Raw genomic sequence first — 14,206 nt, 5'->3', positions numbered from 1 at the left:
CTGAGTCATTGCCTATGCCTTCACAGGACCATCTGAGCTTGGTGTCTGGTAGTCCTCATTCTCTCTTCTAAGAATGTTCATCATTGAATTAGAACAGTTACTCAGTTTGACCTCAGCATTCTTCCTCTTGTTAAGATGCTCCTTCTGTATAAGGTTGTATTCTTAGACACCAGGGATTAGAATTGCAACAAATATTTTTGCAAAGGTACAATTCACCTCATAATGGGTTCAGAACAATGGTTCAATACTCATTGGTGAAAACTGGGCAAAATAGAAAATTAATTACATTTTCTTGACCTAAAGTTTTCTAGTTTTATTCATACATTATTAAACTAGAAAAAAATGTACATACCCATTAGATGGGTGGAAAAATCTAAATCTGTGTTCATATTTAGATTCAACTAATACATTCTCCAAGACAAATTTAGCACTGTTCTAGGTTGTTCCATATGTTAGGATTTCCTTTCCAGTCCCAAGTACTACGCAAATGATACCAGACAATTTGAAATGAGAGACCTTAGCTCCAGATAAGAGAGAAGAAATGACAAGAGAGTGGTCTATGGGAATGCTCATGTGTTGTCTACAAACTGTGAGCAGATTCATCTACAGAAGTGTGGGGACAACTCTCCACATGTAGAGCTTAACTAAAAGTGAAGGAACATCAGAATGGACAATTCCATTATAACCCACTCTCTAAAGTTTCTACTCTGTGATTAAGAGAGTCCTGGAAAGGTGTATGAATGTGTAATGTAGATTTGTACTCAAATGTCAAGATCAATACATAAAGTGCTTTTCATAAGGCCATTCAGATGTACACAGCAGAATAGAGATTCAGTTCCATTGTGTTTTTTTTGATGCTGAAGTATAGCCTCTCTTTGTGACTTACTCTTTGAGAGAGTGTGTTGAGGGTACCAACCTCCAGGTTGAAAAATTCTTCAGGACTCATGGAACTCAATATAGCCATAATTTGTATGTATAATATGTTATGGTAAAGGGAAATATATTAAAATAGACACCTGAAAAGGCACCCTTGTAGTATCTATGAGGGAGCTGGTATAAGTGCCCTCTTCCAATAGAGCTTGATGGACAGCCTAATTATCTGGCAACGGTGTAACTACCAGTTAGGTAATTTCACCTGAATTTGATGTTAAGGGTATTTTTGTCCTAATTCTATTATTGAAATTATTTTTATTAATGTAGTAGAGTGTGGAATTCAATACATGTATATGATAAATAATGATCAAATAAGAATGCATAACACTCCTATATTCTTAAAAATTAAAAAAATAGTATGAAAGACAAATACTCCCAGTTCCCATTTATTTGTGGATGCTTAAAGTGTCAATTTCAATATAGAATAACTATTAGTTGCAAGTGACAGAGGAAGAGGGAAAAAAGATGGAGGAAAGTTGGATAATAGACCCAAAGCACAGCAGCATAGGAGCTCTGGTGTTTCTCCACACAGTGGACTGACTGCAAATTCACAAGAACTTACATATTCTAGAATTTCAGAGCCTCCAAACACAATGTGATTATGAAGGTATAGATATATAAATTACCATGATCTGATCACCCCACATTCCATATGTGCATTGAAATATCACAGGATACTACCACAACTAGGTTCAGATAAATTTTGGGGGAGATGATCAGCTTCGTAACCATGAGGTGCTTCCCATGGCTAATCCTTCACTCCACATCCATCCTCCTCCAGAAGTCAAACTCACACCTCGAGGTTCAAATCTTGCACCAAAACTCACACTACTGACTTTGATCATCTGGGACTGCCCAAATCCCCAACCAATGAAAGATACTCTTATCCAGCAGAATATTCCAAGGGTTTAAAGGCTTATCTCCCAGAGCCTATCAAGAGACAGAGTATTCTTTAAAACCCGCAAACTTCCACTGCCCCGGATTTGCCGAGTCAACTTCTCCTTTGCACATAGAACAACATGTGCTCGCACTCCCAAGAATCTAAATTCAATACTGGTTCAAACGTACAACTTCGTGCTGCTGTCATGCCTGCTTCACCCAAGGAGGCAGTGTAATCTCTGCTGGTGATTGTCTTCAACAAGCTGTACATAGCAAGGCTCCAATCTCATGGTTGGAAGCTGGAGAATGGATGTTTCTCTGTGTGGGAAGCTTTAGCCTCCAGGAGAAGAGAGCGATTAAGAACGGAAGAACCCCGTATCTGATACACATTTAAACACATGCACATATTAAACCCACCACAGAACAAGATTCCTTTCTGCTCTGACAATCTCTAATTGAAGAGCGAGGCATTCATTTTAAAGTGTGACAGGTGAAAGGCTTGTTTAAAAGTATAAATAAACATTAATTAGCTATAAACATGACAGCCGCAGACTTGTTTCCTGCTGGGACCATCTGAGAGGTGGGTGAGAAACAGCTGAGTACTAACTGCTATTCACAGTGTTCCAGAGCTCTCTAATTGGCTGGATGCCACCTTTTAGTTACCTCCAGGACTATATTGACCCCTTCCCCCAGCAGTTTCATCACCACCATTCACGTGGACTGGTACTGTCCAGACAGGGAAGAGTCCCTCCGTGTCCACACTGATTTTTAAGTTCTGTGGCTGGAGATGAACGCCAACTCTGCCTAATTTCTGGGTCTTATAAAAATTGTGCTGTGGGATGGTCTGTATGTCAAGTGTGTTGCTGATTGGTCAATAAATAAATCACTGATTGGTCAGTGGCTAGGTGGGAAGTATAGGCGGGACAAGGAGGAGAATAAAGCTGGGAAGTGGAAGGCTGAGGCAGAGAGACATTGCCAGCCGCCATGATGACAAACAGCATGTTAAGATGCTGGTAAGTCACGAGGCACATGACAAGGTATAGATTTATAGAAATGGATTAATTTAATCTGTAAGAACAGTTAGCAAGAAGCCTGCCATGGCCATACAGTTTGTAAGCAATATAAGTCTCTGTGTTTACTTGGTTGGGTCTGAGCGGCTGTGGGACTGGCAGGTGAGAGAGATTTGTCCTGACTGTGGGCCAGGCAGGAAAACTCTAGCTACAAAACTGTTTTGGAAGCAGTGGAAAAGCAGTCTGTGATGGCTGGGAAGATCCACCTATTATAGATGCTTCTCAGGTATTTGACTCTTGGTCAAATTAATGTGAGTCGAAAATCACTGCCCTGCTTCTTTTGAGGACTGCCAAAAAGCAGGCAATACACCCCTGTTCTTCATTTCCTTTATCCATCCACATTCCCAACAATCTGGATAGTCATTCTTTCTTTGTATATTAATTTATAGCATGGTATTGTAATGACTGTGGTAGGCACTAAGGATGAAAAGCCAATATACACATTTTATTTTGTTTCTTAGTTTTAAAAAACTTTAATAATCATACATGTATATAGTGTGTTTGAACAAATCCAGCCCTGTTATCTCTCCTCTAATTCCTCTCTTATACCACCCTCATATTTCTCTTCCAATGCCATGTGTTTTAAAATATGCTCTAATACCCACAGAATCTATTTACTAATGCATGTATGTAAATGAGTGGCCTTCCAGGACCTGCATCCCTAAAGAAAAGTGATTCTTCTTTAACAAGCAGCCAGCAGTTGCTAATAGGTTCCTAGCTATCACCAGTTGCTAATGGGACCTCATCATCCCCTGTCCCATCCATTTTTTCCCCAACGATCCCTCAGTCCTGAGGGGAAAGGGCATGTTATAGATGTCCCATTTAGAACTGAATACTCTACAATCTTATTTTCTGCACATTGGCTGTTTGTAGATCTCTGTATTAATCACCACATACCATAAAAAGAAGCTTCTATGATGAAGGTTGAGAAATACATTTATCTATGGGCATAAAGATAAGAACTCAGGTATTGGTTTCTTACTATGTCCATTTAGCAGAATAAAAGATCACCCTTAGATTTGAGCTCACAGTTGACTAAGGTAGGAGGTAGAGTTAGTTCTTAAAAGAGACAATGTGACATAAAGTTATAAAAAATGGTAACAGAGGCCTGTGTAAAGCTTTGCTGGGGCATTTGTAATGCAGGTGAAGAGTTGAGATGGGATCATGGAATGACTTGGTATTGATACCACTTCAGCTGTTTTGGAAGGGTAAGCTGGTGGAGGGAACACTCCTGGGCTCTTACAGACCTTCTGGTACCTCTTTCTCATTTTATTGAACCCAGAATGACTATTCTTGTTTGTTAAAGAGTTCAAATGTTGGACTCAAATGACCAGACATATAGCAAATTTTAAGCGTATTTGTGTATGAAATATTGTTCAGTAATTGTCCTAGATGACTATACTAAACACCCAGATCAAAAACAACTTGGAGAGGAAAGGGTTTATTTCAACTTACACTTCCGGCTCACAGTTCATCATTGAAGAAAGTCAGAGAAAGAACTTGAGGGAGGAACTCAAGCAGAAACTATGGAGGAATGAATGCTGTCTACAGGCTTGGTCTCTGGCTCATGCTCACCTTTCTTTCTTATATAGCCCAGACCCATTGGCCTAAGGATGGTGCTGTCCAGAGTAGACTAAGCCCTCCTACATCAGTCATTAGGGCATTTTTTTCACAGATATGACCTCAGGCTACGTTGTGTCAAGTTGACAATAAAAACTAACCAGTACAGTAATCAAACTACACCCCCATAAGAAAATTCAATTAACTAGCAGTACATTTAATAATATGAAGCAATTTCAAAACATTATGTTAAGTAAAAGAAATTGGACATGAAAGGACACATACTATATGTTTGTGTTTCAATAACAAGGGAAGGTAAACATTAGAGCACTGTTTAACTCCGGAGAAAGGGAATGAATATTTAGGTTTAGGAGAGAACTTATAGGTAGTGGGAATTCTATATCATGATTGAGACTCGGTTATACCAAACTTGCTGACTATATATTCAGTATTTATATTTTCCAGTAATGAAAAAGATTTGCCTGAATACAGAAAATTTAAAAATACACAAAGCGAGATTACAGAGGTTAAAAATGCAGCTGGAGAAAAATTGGGGTACATGAAACAGGACTGGTCAGCCCGGAAGGGTGAGAGTCAAGTCAAGAAAGACAGCTTTGCTAATACCTGATAGAGGACAGTAAAAATGCTGTTTAGAAGTCATGAAGACCCAGCCAGGGAGAAAGCATGCCAGCAGGGAAGCTCAATGAAGCAGACAAGTTCAAGAATTGGCTGTTAAGAGGCATTGACTTGCTTCCTGTTTGTGAGGTTCCACAGAAGAGCCAGAAGACCCTTGGCCCAGAGGACAAGCCAGCACAGCATCACCACTGGAAGAAAGCTCTTAGGTTACAGTGAGGTCACGGGAAGCCAGGCAAACAGTCTCTGATGAGTTGCCATGTTGCAGCTGGCTTGGTCCTTGGGCTGCTGCCAAGAACTGGGCTTCAGGATTAGGAGACGTATCGATTCCCATCCTCATGGCTCTTGCTATGTGAGTGCATGTTGATAAAGGGATTTCAGGGTTCTTTGAAGAGCTCATTGATTTCCATTTACAACTCACACAAGCTGGGCTGCCTTCTGCCAGGGGACAGAGCAAGTTGTGTGTGTGTGTGGGGGGGGGCGGGGGTGGTGCACGTGCGTGCACAAGTGCATGTGTTTACTTTCTCTAAGGTATAGTGGAATAAGAGTTTTCTGCATGTAAAAGATTTCCCTAGTTACATTCGAATCACCAGCATATGTGTTGAGTAAATTAGTCTACTTTTAAAATGGTGCAGACAGAGAAGGGGAGGAAGATTGCAGGTCCCTAAAACCTGTCTACACAGAGCTCAGGAGACTCAGTAGATAGTTATGTGTTTGTACTGTATTCCTCAGATGGGGTAGAAAAAAAATGGTGTTGCTTTTGCTTATATCCATTGCTCGTGAAGGATATAAATGTAGAACTTTCTACTCTGTGCATTTGAGCATATGATGGGAGAAAATCTACCATAAACTCTTCCTACTGAATGGGGGAGGAGAATGTAATGCTCATATAGGGGCTAGAAGAAATCACTTCAATTCTGAACTCTTTTGTTTAGAATTGTTCCTTGCCAGAAGAATAAACAATGCTTCATGGTTATTGAAAAGCTATGTTTGGGTGTGCACTTCTACTGATACAGATAGTTTATATGTAAATGAATTGTCAAAGTTTCTTGGATAAACATATTAAAAACCCAAGGGTGCTTTTCATGTCTCTCCTATTGGTGTCTTTCACATACTTTGTAAGTACCATGGATCACCCCTCCCCCCATAAGAAAAAAATAGTTCATACAGGAAGCTATTGAAGACAGTCCTTCAAAACTGTGATAAAGATGCTGAAGTGTAGCTCTTCACAGTTGATGGCTTCTGGCAGAGGTGTGTGGCGGGGGAAGGACTCACTTTTCTTTAAGGGGCTGGCCACTGGGCGTTTGACCACGTTCCAATGAGTATATGGGCAACACAAATTAGACTTGTTGCTTTGGCGGGGGAGGGACACAAGAGTGGGAGGGTGGACCTGGGAGGAATGGGTAGTGAGAGCAGCTGATCAGGTACATTGTAAGAGGCTCCCAAAGAATTAATAAAAATATTATTTTGGGAAAAAATAGAAAAAAAAGTTAAATACATAGTTAAAAAATAAATGGCAGAGGGTTGAGGGAGGGGAGGAAGGTGGCAATAACTGTGTGGAAATGGGGCAGCTGAATAAGATTTGCTTGGAGCTGTTCTCTGAAGGAGGGCTAAAAGACAATGCAAAGGCTTCAAACGAAGATGAGGAGGGGTGCTTTCATTTCTTCAGCTGCTCAAAAAATTGTCCAAAGACAGTTGAACTTGTGAATGGATAACGGCAATAATAGTTGTGGACAGGTTCTAGCATGTAAAGTAAGGCTTGCACAGAGCAGAGCACAATCGGCCTCAGGGGCCAAGATCACCACCAGTCCTCAAGAACACCAGTACAAGTCAGGAAACTGAGGCAAAACTACGGTAAACCTTCCTCTACTAAAAGGGTTACCATAGGATGGGCCAGCATTCATACCCCTTCTGTGCTAAAAACTTATCCAGACAACTTGGAAACCAGTTGTAGTTCAAAAAGACTAGTGCAGGTCTCACCTTCTGGGGAGAGAGGTGGGGAGAATTTAGTGACTTAGTTTCCCTGGTAGGACTAGTCACATGATATCCATAGATGGCATAGCAGGGTCTCATTCAGACTGAGAAGTTGCAAGGACTATGTTTAAAGGTGGCATAGGGGCTACTGATTACTGATTCCCTCCATTCAACAAGTACAAATGGAGAAAGGGATCCACTTTCAGCCTGAGGCACCTGCACAGATACCCCTGCAGAACTTTGTCTTAGTGTCAAGCTTACGGCTCAGGGACAGCCAACCAGTGACAGAGAGTAGGAAATACTAACACAAGACCTTGGCAATTCACTCTTAGTTTGCCAATGAACAATCTTTTTGCAGTGTTTTTTTTCATTTGTGGATCCACCATTTTAAATGTTTGATTTCAGAAAACGTTTGGAGTCAGACTGATCAGAGTTTGAGATGTAACATGTCTCCTTTTTTATGGGCATCCAAGGGTAAGATGTTTAATCTCCTGTAATATTTGTACAAGTTGAATGGCAGCATATTTCCTTGAAAGATAATTGTGGATGAATATAAGATCTTAGCATGGTAATTGGCCCATATCAGACATTCTAATAGATATAAGGCCTTCAAATTATTGAATTTGTGGTAGGTATTCAATACAAAAGAAAGCCAAATATTGAACTGTATATTTTGGGTTACTGTATATGAGATTTTTCAATGTAATTGAAAAAGAAAACCTTATGTTGCCTATGGCTGTTCTCATCCATCATTGGATGTCACCTACAAGTTAGATATCACGTTACCTACAGAGAGGGAGAGAGTCCACCAAAACATTGACATGCATGAATTTCACATCCAAAGAGTCTACCAAGTATAGGTCGAAAATATTAAGGAAAAACGTAGCTGTGCTGAACATTGCAAATTTTATTTTCCTGTCATTTCCTAAAAAAATGTGTAGCAATATATACAGTTATAACTACATAGCATTTATGATGTATTAGGTATTGTAGGCAATATAAAGATCATGCAAAGTATTTGGGAGATGGACATAACATATCCAAATATAGTTCTGTTTGCACAAGAGACTCAAGCATTCATGGTTTTTGTGTCTGTGAGGGCACCTGATGCTTTGTAGATACTGGGAAAAGCCTATAGTAGCTAGTACTGCATCTGGGATACGCAGTTTTATAAGCTGGGCTCTTGGAATGCAATTGCACATGCCACCAATATCATTTCCCTTATGGAGATATTTACTATTCTCAGAAACGTGGGTTGAATGCTGCCTGTCCAATACTGTGTACAAGTGGAATCTCCAGGGCTTAGTGAACCTTGGTTGGCTGAAATGGAAGTGTTGCTCTTTGGGGATTCCATCACATTCTCCAGAACTTGCCTTCTCCCAGATTCAGCCTTGCTTTCATTTTCCTGTGGCAATTGTATAAATAATGCAGAGTCTCACTGCTGAGAAGGAACAATGAGACCCAGATGTCAGGAGCAGAAAACACAGGAGCTCAAAGCTGGCAAAGCAGAGTAGTAAACACAATCATGGCTAGGTGAGCCACTGGAAGCAGGGGGAGCATGAAGCAAAGGATTTGAAACAGGGTAACCTCATGAAGATCGGAGTCCCATTAACTTGCAGCGAAATCAAAACTGGACCAAGGGAGGGAGAAAGATCGGGGAGGAGTGTGCAGAGCATGCCAATGTGATCCTGATCAACTTCTTTGTGGCACGACAGAACACATGTTTGCATGTATGAAATTAATCTCGCAATTAAGCTCAGACATTAATTCACTGGGAGGTGTCCCAGGGACAGACATGAGGACTAGGCTTTAGAACTGTAATCCAAAGCACACCATTTACTTTGCTGGTGAAGAAATTAAGACCCCAAGAGGGGAATCAGTTTAGTCAAGAGTCAGAAGTCAAATCAAAACACTCTAGCTCAAGCAAAACTAAACAAGACTGTTTGGAGCCTTTAAATCCCTATTTACTTCTTTTTTTAATTTTTTACTTTTTTGCCCTAGAGAATAGTATGATCATTGCCTATTAATTGAAACCCCAAATTCAGATATAATTACAAACTTTTTCTCACTATGCCTTTAAATCTACTTAGTCTCCAAGTCCTATGAATTTCACCTCCTTACAAGCATCCCCTTCTTTATTCTTTTAAAAAAATAATTTCAATTCCTGTGTGTGTGTGTGTGTGTGTGTGTGTGTGTGTGCGTGTGTGTGCACGCGCGCGTGGGGCGCGCGCACACATGCATGGTGTAGAGGTCAAATTGGTTCTTTCCTCCATCCCTGTGGGTTCCAGGTATAGAGCTCAGGTCCTCAAGCTTGCATAGCAAGTTCTTTGTCCCCTTAGCTATCTTGCCAGCCCAAATTTCCTTTGTATATACTTTTGTCTGTTGACATCAGCTACACCCTTGTCATGCGTCTTACCTCTTTGTCTCTTTCCTGGGATCCACTCTTTAACTCTGCACATTTGGATGTGATTCTGCTTTTTCTCCTGGCCCAAATGCTTCACAATCTCCAGGAAAACATCCAGACACCCTAGAATGGCATGTAAGTGCAATAATAAGCAGCCTACTACCTCTGTCTATAGCTTCCTAAAATCCATTCTTTATTCATTTTCTACTTATTCTGAATCACTGTAATTCCTCAAATGCATAGCGCACTCTGCCTCATTTTTTTGTTTGTTTTGCATTTGCTTGGTAAGATTCATTGAGGGTATAACCTTTCTTTGGGACTTTCAGGACCACCATGCTGCACGCCTGCTAGGATACCACCCCTTGGAAGGGCATGTAAAACACTCCTCTCGAGAAGTATGAAATACAGTTGGATTTCCAGAGAGTTAAGCTTATCCTTACCACAGCTTTCTCCTCTAGTTGCCAGGCTTGTTACCTTTTGGGATCATCCCCACAAAAATAGCTTTTAGATGAAATAAAATAGAAAGGAAAAAAATGTTGTTTGGGAATTGAGGGAAATTTGGATTCAAATATTTACTCATATACTTAATAACTGAAACTTGAGCAAATTATTTATTTGAAATTCAATGTTGTTATTTAAAATGGGGACAGCAATGCCTACCTTATCGTAGGATACTCATTGTTATTATTTTATAATAACATTTATAAAATCTTTAGCACATGACTATACAATTAAGTATTCTATAACATCCATTTTGTATAATTTTTAACATGCCAGCTGAAGACTCATGAGTGTTCGATAGATAAATTAATTATTTATTGTTGTTGTCGCTGCGGAGGGCAACACTGAGTTATGTTAAAATTTTAATTTTTCCTGCCACAGAGCAGACATGCAGATTTTTTGTTGAATAAATTGATGAGTGAGACAGGGCTGTTGATTAATCTATGAATGTTGTAGTCTCCAAACTGGGTACACTCACTAAATTCTGGCAAAGAATTTTACTGGAAGAAAATACAAGTATCAAATAGTATTCAAGCAGAAAAGAAAAAGCTTCCTCAACTGAAATAAGTTGATAATTTGACTTGTAATTGCCCCCTGCAATTTGGAGGAGCACATGTTTCTCATAATTAACAGGCATTTATTTTTAGGGATGTCATTTGAGCAGCAAGCAGAACAATGTCTCTATTTCTTTCGTTCCAAATCCTCAGAGGCCACTGGAATCCTAAGGCTTAGCAGTGCTCATTCCCACAGGTGAATAGGTCTATAATTTGTCATTTACCTCAGCTTTCAGAGTCTGTAAGGATCAGGAAGGAAAAAATAACAGCTTTTATCTCTAACTGAATTCAGCATTTAAGGAACTCCTGTCACCAAGCAGCCTTCTGGCTTTATTGAGAAATCTGTTGCTAAGACACAGGCTTAATTTGTTTGCACACTTTTCATAAGAATGGTGCATGTTTATTCACACAGGAAAACTGAGATGTAAGAGATAAAGGTTGGTGGAAAGTTCATGATGGTAGATGATTAGACCTTAAACAGTTATTTTGTTGGCTCTTTTAGAAAAGAGGATTTTTGAAGTATGGTCTTGGGACCAGGACCATCAGCCTCACATTGGCGTTTCTTAGAAAGACAAATTCTTTAGCCCGACTCAGACTTACTTAAATCATGGAATTGTTGGAGCAAGTTTCTGGTATCTGCTTTGCCAAGTCCTCCATGTTATTCTGATGCATGTTGATATATGAGACCCATTGCCACGTAACATAGACTAGAACATCATCGAAATCTCATCCATCAATGGGTTGTAAAAATGAGACTATTCTTCCTCTGCTGGAAAACCACGACATAATTTTAGCCAGGGAAGATGGTTCAAAAGGGGACACTCAATTTTTCAAAGGTACCTCACAACTCCTCAATGTACTTTCCTAATCTGATAACTCAGATCACATATGAACACAATATTAGAATATCAGTGCACATGATGCTCAAGAAGGAAATGGTGTATAAACCAAAAGAACCACAAGGGTTTGCTAACAAATCATATGTAACCCAGGACATTTATGCCAGAATGGAGTCTTGGAGTCCTTTACTAATAAGGACAGACCATACTGTTAGATTTGGGCAGACATCATGGATAAAAGTACAAAATCTAGAGCTAATTTGTCAGTTTGAGCAACTGGTTTTGACTTCACAGATTAATCCTCTGATTCTCAACCTTCCCAATGCTGTGACCTGTGGTGGTATTGTGTTCCCCGAAATATTGTGCACCCTAATAAACTTACCTGGGGTCAGAGAACAGGACAGCCACAATACTAAACATAGAGGATAGGCAATGGTAGCACATGCCTTTAATCCCAGCATTCCAGAGGCAGAAATCCCTCTGGATCTCTGTGAGTTCAAGGCCACATTGGAAACAGCCAGACATGATGACTCATGCCTTTAATCCCAGGAAGTGATGGAAGAAAGCAGAAAGGTATATAAGGCGTGAGGACCAGAAACTAGAAAGCTTTTGGCTGGTTAAGCTTTTAGGCTTTGAGCAGCACAGTTCAGCTGAGATCCATTTGGATGAGGACTCAGAAGCTTCTAGTCCGAGGAAACAGGATCAGCTGAGAAATTAGCAAGGTGAGGAAGCTGTGGCTTGTTCTGCTTCTCTGATCTTCCAGCATTCACCCCAATAACTGGCCTCAGGTTTGATTTTATTAATAAGACTCTCTAAGATTCCTGCTACAGTGACCTGTTAATATAGTTCCTCATGCTGTGGTTATTCCCAATCATAAAATTATTTCATTGCTAGTTCATAATTGTAATTTTGCTACTGTTAATAATCATGATGTAAATATATGATATGCAGGATAGCTGATATGTGATCCCTATGGAGGTTGCTACCCATAGGTTGAAAAACACTGGCTTAATCAGTTATGTGACTGGCACCTTTGCTCACATTCACCTACGTTTAGTAGGACTGAGATGCTCAATCTTCCTTGGCACAGAGAGAAATGAAGGCTTAGGAGATAGGTCCTGTGCTTCATTTATCTTGTGATACCTATACCTACCTTCTGTCTGTAAGGGGAGACATTCACGAAGGCACTAACAATGCACCAGTGAAGGGAGCATCTTCATCCTTGAAAAAACTCCAAAGTCCTTCTACACTGAAGGCCATGTCTGTGGTAGACACCACTATTGATATAGATCTTTGATTTGGATGGAATGTGGAATCCCAAAGTAGAGTAGTAAAGAAGTGGCCTTAACCATCAAAGACAACACAGGTGCATCAGCCATCACAGCATGTCTTTCCTCAATATTTCCCACATCTAAATTATTGTAGATACTCCATATTCCCTTTGCCTAGGTTTGTATCATACACACATTTTACAAATTTACTTTTCTTTTTTCTTGAGACAGAGTCTCATATAAGCCTCGTCTGACCTCAAATTCTTTGTGTGGCTGAAAAATGGCTGAATTCATGAGTCTCTTGAATTCATCTTGGCTCCATCCACCAAATACTAAGGCTATAGGTGTGTGTCACCATACCTGGCCACACTTTGACTTTTTTTTTTTTTTTTTACAATTTCTATATTGAAAATGGGTATATTTATAGATAATACAGTTAGATAAACTTGCTTATCTAATCTGATATTATCTTTTAGTAAACATTTAATGATTCATATTATGTATGTGGTTGAAATGAAATTTGTCATTACACTCAATATTTTGTATGTGTTTCATTTGTTCATAGGGATTTCAATTATGCTTAATCTAGCAAGTACTTTTGAGAATACAATTTTTATCTTTGATTTTTATTTTTGCACCTTGAAATAATTTCATGTTCACCCCATTGTTCATTTATCGATCTTAATGAATCAGAATCTACCTTCAGTTAATATGTTGCCTTATGTGCCCTATAGCAACTATGTAAAAGTATATTGACAATTCATTTTTCTCATATTTTATATTGCTCTGTTACATTTGCTTTTACATATGCTGCAGCTAGTCTCCACATTAATATTCTCTACGTTACTACTCCTGTGTATTAGAATGTCATTTACATGTTACCGAAGTTAAAATCAAGAAAATATTTTCTTTACTATTACATGTTTTTCTTTTCTCCAGTGCTTTTTCAGTACATTCACTGATAGTGACTGTACTTTGGGAAACCACAGTGATTTGTGGTTCTAAAAACTTCTGTGTCAGGAATGGGAAAGGTATCTGTTTGGCCTCCAGGAGGCCATATTTTTATATTCTCCAATGACCTTTTCCTGTGTGGTCGACAAGGTTAATAGCAAAATAAATACCTCTTAAAGAAGAGTGAAGAAGTATAGGGAAGAATAATTAGACCACAACACTAACAGATGTAAAACACTGGGACTCTGCTGGCAGAGAGTTGTCCTGGAGTCTAATCAGTCACCTGGCCGGACATGCAAGACACAGTCTTCCCAGTACCACTTCTGGATGTTATGGGAAAGTACCTGCTGTGTGTATCCTTTTTGTATGTTTCCATCTAAGTGCTTTATGAGAATCTTAATTCTGCTTCCAACCAAAGGAGGAGAATTTCTTCCAATTTTCTTTTCTCTTTCTTTTTAGGAAAAAAAGAGAAGGTGAATATGGACTCTAGAAAGTATAATGAGCTCTAGACTAGACTTCTGATACTTTTATAGAGTAAAATTCTCAGTACATCTTCCTTCAATGTAGGCTATTCGTCTATACTGCATGGAAAATGGTGGGACACGTTTATTTTGTCTCAAAGATTATTGTGGTACTT

At 39.4% G+C, this 14,206-nt stretch overlaps 1 protein-coding gene across 1 annotated transcript in view; it reads left to right on the top strand.

The window, feature by feature from the left end:
• Agbl1 (AGBL carboxypeptidase 1) overlaps window positions 1-14,206 on the top strand; it is a 773,688-nt gene that overhangs the window by 382,673 nt on the left and 376,809 nt on the right. The window lies entirely within an intron of this gene.

The sequence above is a fragment of the Peromyscus californicus genome, unplaced genomic scaffold, assembly GCF_007827085.1.
Source record: "Peromyscus californicus insignis strain IS unplaced genomic scaffold, ASM782708v3 Scaffold_4__1_contigs__length_199733344, whole genome shotgun sequence".
NCBI lineage: Eukaryota > Metazoa > Chordata > Mammalia > Rodentia > Cricetidae > Peromyscus > Peromyscus californicus.
This window is presented reverse-complemented; position numbering and strand designations above follow the sequence as displayed.